The following is a 6000-nucleotide window of genomic DNA, read 5'->3' on the forward strand; positions in this document are numbered from 1 at the left end:
CCAAGCGAACTTGGATTCAGTGCACTTAAGGGGTAGAGAGATTATGATCACTGAGGATGCTATAGGAGATGCACTGCTTTACAGAGTTGGTACTCCTGACACTTGTGCCTACCAGCAGGCAGAGGTAGCTCTTCTCTCCATGACTTTTGACTATGAGGCGCTTAAGCGCGTGATTACTACACCAGACGCTCCCTGGGTGATGGATTCAAACAACAAGAAGCCTAAGGGGATGCTATCTACATATCTGTCTAAGGAGGCTAGGACCTGGCAGCAGATATATGCCCACTATGTCCTGCCTACCACTCACTTCTCAGATATTCCGATGGATATTCTAGTTCTGATTGGGTGTGCCATGGAAGGGAAAGAGGTGTATTTCCCCCGGCTGATTAGGCATAGCATGTGGAGAGCTCATATTCGTGGCTTGCTACCGTTTCCTACACTGGTCACTAGTTTAGCTGAGCTAGCTGATGTCCCGTGGGAGGACGATGACGTGACACCACCACCCCCAGATGATGACGACAAGGAAGTTACTATTCCATGGGGTGGATGGGTGTACGAAAAGCCCCCGACTAGACGTCATTCTTGGGCTAGAGCGGTAGTTGAGGCAGCCAGACCCTCACCCTCCACAGCAGTAGCAGAACCCTCTTCCTCCACAGCAGCCGCAGCATCCTTACCACCACCATCACTGGCACCTAAGCCAACTTATCTGTTAGTGCAGCACCTTCTTCGCTTTATGGTGCGCTTCGAGCGTCGTGTCATGCGACGTCTTGACCGCATAGACCAGGTATTCGCATCGCAGGGCATTGAGCTCCCTCCACTTCCAGACTCTCCCGCTTCTGACGAGCAAGACCAGGAGGAGGAGCATAGTGAGGAGCCGACATAGCAGGAGGCAGCACCAGAGACGCAGACCACCACTGAGGTTTAGCAGCCTCCTGAGGTCCAGCATGACATACCTGAGCCACAGCCAGTACCACCTCCAGTCCTACAGCTTGAGCATGAGCCATAGCCTAGTGCGATTATTGACCCCATCTCGAGCTTCAGTAGTAGCATCGAGGACGATGCTTGATTCTAAAGTGTGAGGAGGTCACCGTTCGTGACCGGTGTTTACATTTATGCGGTAAACTTTTAGACTTCCATTTCTATTTGCTACTACTTTATTTTGTTTTATTCCACACTTTATGTTTTCGATCATTTTGGGATTACTATACATATTTGCTATTGTAGATACTCTTATTTTGGTTGTTGCACACTTTTAGTATATATATATGTTTTGCATCTTAGTTGTTGATTGTGATTAGAGAATTTATGGATTGCTAAAAATCTAGTCAACCCTTTTCATATAAGAAATGTGTTTTGATTGAAAAAGGGGTAAACTAGCAAAATTTTTAAAAAAATTTTCTAAATCATAATATTGCATTAGAATAAGCTTAGTCAATATGAGGAAAATTCCCAAGAAACTCATTTTTAGGGCACCACCCCAATTGGTTGAAAATTTTTTTTAGAACCTGCTTGAGTTATACACGTTGTGGATCATGTTTTGAGCAAAGAACACAAGCATGTGAGATTTGAGCCTAATTGTGTGGTTACATCATACATAACCACTTACTTCCATTCTTGTGTGCATTATTCTCCTCCTATGATTGTAATCCTTGATTTGTTTGATTCTTTATGTCCATTATCTTGTGTATACATGCATTTATATGATTGAGGCCATTGTTCAAATATCTCACTTACCCAAATAAGCCAACCTTTTATCTTACATTGCTAGCCACTTTTGAGCCTATGTTTAACCCATTTGTTCTTAATTGTAGCACATTACAAGACTAAGTGAAAAATAATAAATGTCCCTAATTAGGATCTTTGATTAGCTTAGACTAGTGAAAGTGTTCATCAATTGATTTTGGGAAGTTGGGAACATGGGGTAGAGATAAAAGTGTGTTTGTTGAAAAATCATGGGAATTCGGTACATACTCATGTATTAATCATGTGTAAAACATATGCATTGATGTTCTTGTATATATTTAAAAAAAATGAGAAAAACAAAAAGAAAAAGAAAGAAAAAAAAGAATTACAATAAAAAAAGGGACAAAATGCCCCAAAGTGAAGCTCAATAAAAGTCAATACATATGTGTGGTGATCAAAAAGAGAATACATGAGTGTGTGAGAAAAGTGAAGAATGGGTAGTTAGGTTTGTTTAGAATTGTATAGGTTGTCATAGAATAGGTGGGAAGTTTAAGTTAATCAAAGATTCAAATTTCTAGCTCACTTAACCATATGCATCCTACCTTGACCCTAGCCCCATTACAACCTATGGGAAAGACCTCATGATACTTGTAAGCATGCATAAAGTAATTGTTGTTTGTTAGATGAAAAATAAATCTTGGAAAGCATGATTAGGGGAGAATTGAGTGAATCAACTCCATACACTTGAGTGCCTAGAGCGGATACACATCCAGTAAGGGTTCGATCGCTCAATTACATGTTTCTACCCATGATCATCTTTTCTTGCATGTTTGTGAAATCTTTCAATGATTCAATCCAATTGTGGTTTCCTTTAATTGCTATTGCCTTGGCCCTTATGCTTATATATGTATTCTTGGAGGTTGACTCATTTTAACTAGGCCATTGTATTAGGGTAAATAGATTGCATATAGATAGATTGCATTTAGTAGTTGCATTGAATAAATGTTAATACCCTTTGCTTCTTCTTGATTTTAGCATGAGTACATGCTTAGTTTAAGTATGGGGAGATTTGATAAACCCAGATTTCGTGATTTATCTTGTGCTTATTTTGGGGGATTTTGTCACCTTTTCTCACATTTATTCAATGAAATAGCATGGTTTTGTAATTCTCCCTTGAATTTTGCTTAAGTGTAAAAACATGCTTTTTAGGCTATAAATTGGTGATTTTAATTCACTTTAATTCCATTTGATGCCTTGATGTGTTTGATGAGTGATTTCAGGTTCATAAGGCAAGTATTGGATAGAAGAAATGAGGAGAAAAGCATACAAAAAGGGAGAATGCATGAACAAACAAAGATTGGGAATGCACCAAAGGACGCGCACACACACCAGGCGCGCACGCGCAAAAGTGGTTTCACCTATAGACACGCACGCGTACATGCCGCGTCCCCGCGGGTTGAGAATTTGCCAGTCGACGCGCACGCGCACATGGCGCGCACGAACCGATACTCTCACGTGGCCCACTTGAAGGCAAAATGCTGGGGGCGATTTCTGAGCTGCCCAGGCCCAAATCCAACTTGTTTCTGAGTGTATTTCATGCATAATTGAAGTCCAAGCAAGGGGAGGGCAATTAGAAAATCCAACATGAACCTTTAGTTAGTTTTCTAGAGAGAGAAGCTCTCTCTTCTCTCTAGAATTAGGTTAGGATTAGGTTAGATTATCTTAGATAAATATTTAATTAATTGATCTTATCTTGTTTTCTTTACAATTTCATGTCTCTACTCTTGATTCTCTTAGTTTTTATGTTAATGTCCCATTTTGCTATCTTTTGTGATGATGACTCATGTTGGATTTGTTTACATTTAATGTAATTTTGACGTCGATGTTTCTTCAATTGATGAATTGAGTTGTGATCTCACTTTTCTTGCAATTAATAATGATAGATTTTAGTATTCTTGCAATTTATGATGTTGACTTTTATTGCATTCTAAGTGTTTGATGAAATGCTCACTTTAGTTTTTAAGTAGTTTTGTCAACTCTTGACCTAAGCCAAGGGACTTGAGTGACCTTGAGTCATTAGGTCTCAATGAATTGGTGATTTGAGAACCCTTGGTGATCAATTTGATACTCATTGACGCTAACCCACTACTAATCTAATTAGTAGGTAGGTTGGGACTTATGGGTTGATGAGATCAAGCCTATTTGACATACTTCAAGTCTAGGAGTAAATGTTACGTACTTAAGACTTCGAGAAGTAGACTTAATGGGTTGGCCTCTCATAATTGTCATGAATTGGTTTGTTGACTAGGATGGTAATCTCAAGTACCCAAGTCTTAGCCAAGAGTTCTTTACTTTGCTTTCTTTACTTATTCACTCAGTTTACTTTCTTACCATCTTATAAACCAAACCCCTCTCTTAACCCATCATAGCCAATATGCATGCACTTCATTGTTTCCTAGGGAGACGACCCGGAGTCTAAATACTTCGGGTAATTCTTATTTGGGGTTCGTTATTTGTGACAACCAAATTTTTGCATGAAAGGACTATTGTTTGGTTTAGAAACTATACTTTACAACGAGAATTCATTAGTGGAATTCTAGATCACAAAAAAGTTCTTTCATCATCTGCCCAAAAGATCTTTACCCACTCCCGAATATATACACACTAGTCGACGCTTTGTCAGGCTATCAGTACCTCTCCTTCATGGACGCCTACTCAGGATATAATCAAATCCCAATGTATCCACCTGACCAGGAGAAAACATCATTCTTAACCTCAAAAGCAAACTACTACTATATAGTCATGCCCTTCGGACTCAAGAACGCAGGGGCTACCTACCAAAGACTGATGAACAAAGTCTTCACCAATCACATTGGGAAGCTAATAGAAGTTTATGTCGATGACATGTTGGTAAACACACAAAGCAACATTGCTATCCGACCTCACTAAAGTGTTCGATACCATAAGAAAGCATGGGATGAGGCTTAATCCTGCAAAATGCACTTTTGTAGTAGAAGCTGGTGACAAGAGAATTATTGCCAGTTTAGAATCAATCAAAATAAGAATCACTTCGTTAATAGAATAGCCCAAACCAATAATGAACTCTCACAGTCAAAGTTAAAATCAAAGATGTCATAGTTCAAATCAAATAACCAAGAGTATTCAAACTCCTGAGTCGTCTCCCAAGGAGTACTTCTAGAATAATAAGTGTGCAAATCCGGTTGTAGTGATCAAGGGGTTGTCAATAAAGAAATGAAAATTTAAGCAATAAAAGAACATGCAAAATTGTAATGATTGAACTAATGAAGAAATTAAAGAACCGACTATGTAATATAAACAAGTAAAGTATGAAAGAGATCAACATAGAATTATATGAAAGATTAAAAGCATCAAAAAGAGTCTTGGCCATGAGTGAGCTAAGGGTCCTTTCCTTGTTGGAACCACAACTATGACAATTATGATGGATTAATCTCACTTGATCAACCCTCACATCGGAAGGTAAGTTAAATGAGCATAAGTGTTCCCAACGCAGAAATCCTAAATTGCTTGCTAATTGGCTTAGCAATAAATTAGCGTTAGTGGGAACAAGAACAATTAACAATCCAAGAATTGAAAGTAAATATTGGATATTCTAACTCTAGAAACCCAATTGCTCACTTTACCCATGCCAAGAACCAAAAATTTAGCCTAAAACCATGTTTGACATTTTGTCAAACACTTGGTGGGCAAAAACCTTAAACATGGAGAAAAAGAGAAAAGGCTTGATACTAAAAGCAACAATTGATCTCAATCAACAAGAATAACACAAGGAAGCATGAAACAAACATCAAACATCAAATTCATCAACAAGAAATTAAAATTGCAAGAGAGAAGAAAAATCGAACTATAACTTGAATTAGAAGAAAGAGTAATGACAATGTAACTGTTCATACCCTGGGTCGAGCTATCTGACCCGGGATGATTAGCAAAAAAGCGACCGACCTCTTCAGGTCAGATCATTCGACCTCTTCTCGAAGAGCTTGGCCAAATCGACAGGAAAGCCCAAAAGAGGCCCAACTCAAGGAACACGACCCAGACCATAAGGCGGCCCAAGCCTATAGGGATAAGGGCGGTTCCCTTGAAGATAAGCTGACCTCACCCAAAAGATAAATATAAGATAACTAACTTATCTTATCTAAAAAGGTCACTCTACACCATTATAAATACACTGGAGCACCCAGGTATAACTCATACTCTGATTCTACATAAGAACCTGCTAATACCCTTGCTAACTTAAGCATCGGAGTCCCTTGCAGGTACCTGGTGCACGAAATTGTG

The sequence above is a fragment of the Arachis hypogaea genome, chromosome 19 (assembly GCF_003086295.3).
Source record: "Arachis hypogaea cultivar Tifrunner chromosome 19, arahy.Tifrunner.gnm2.J5K5, whole genome shotgun sequence".
Classification (NCBI taxonomy): Eukaryota; Viridiplantae; Streptophyta; class Magnoliopsida; order Fabales; family Fabaceae; genus Arachis; species Arachis hypogaea.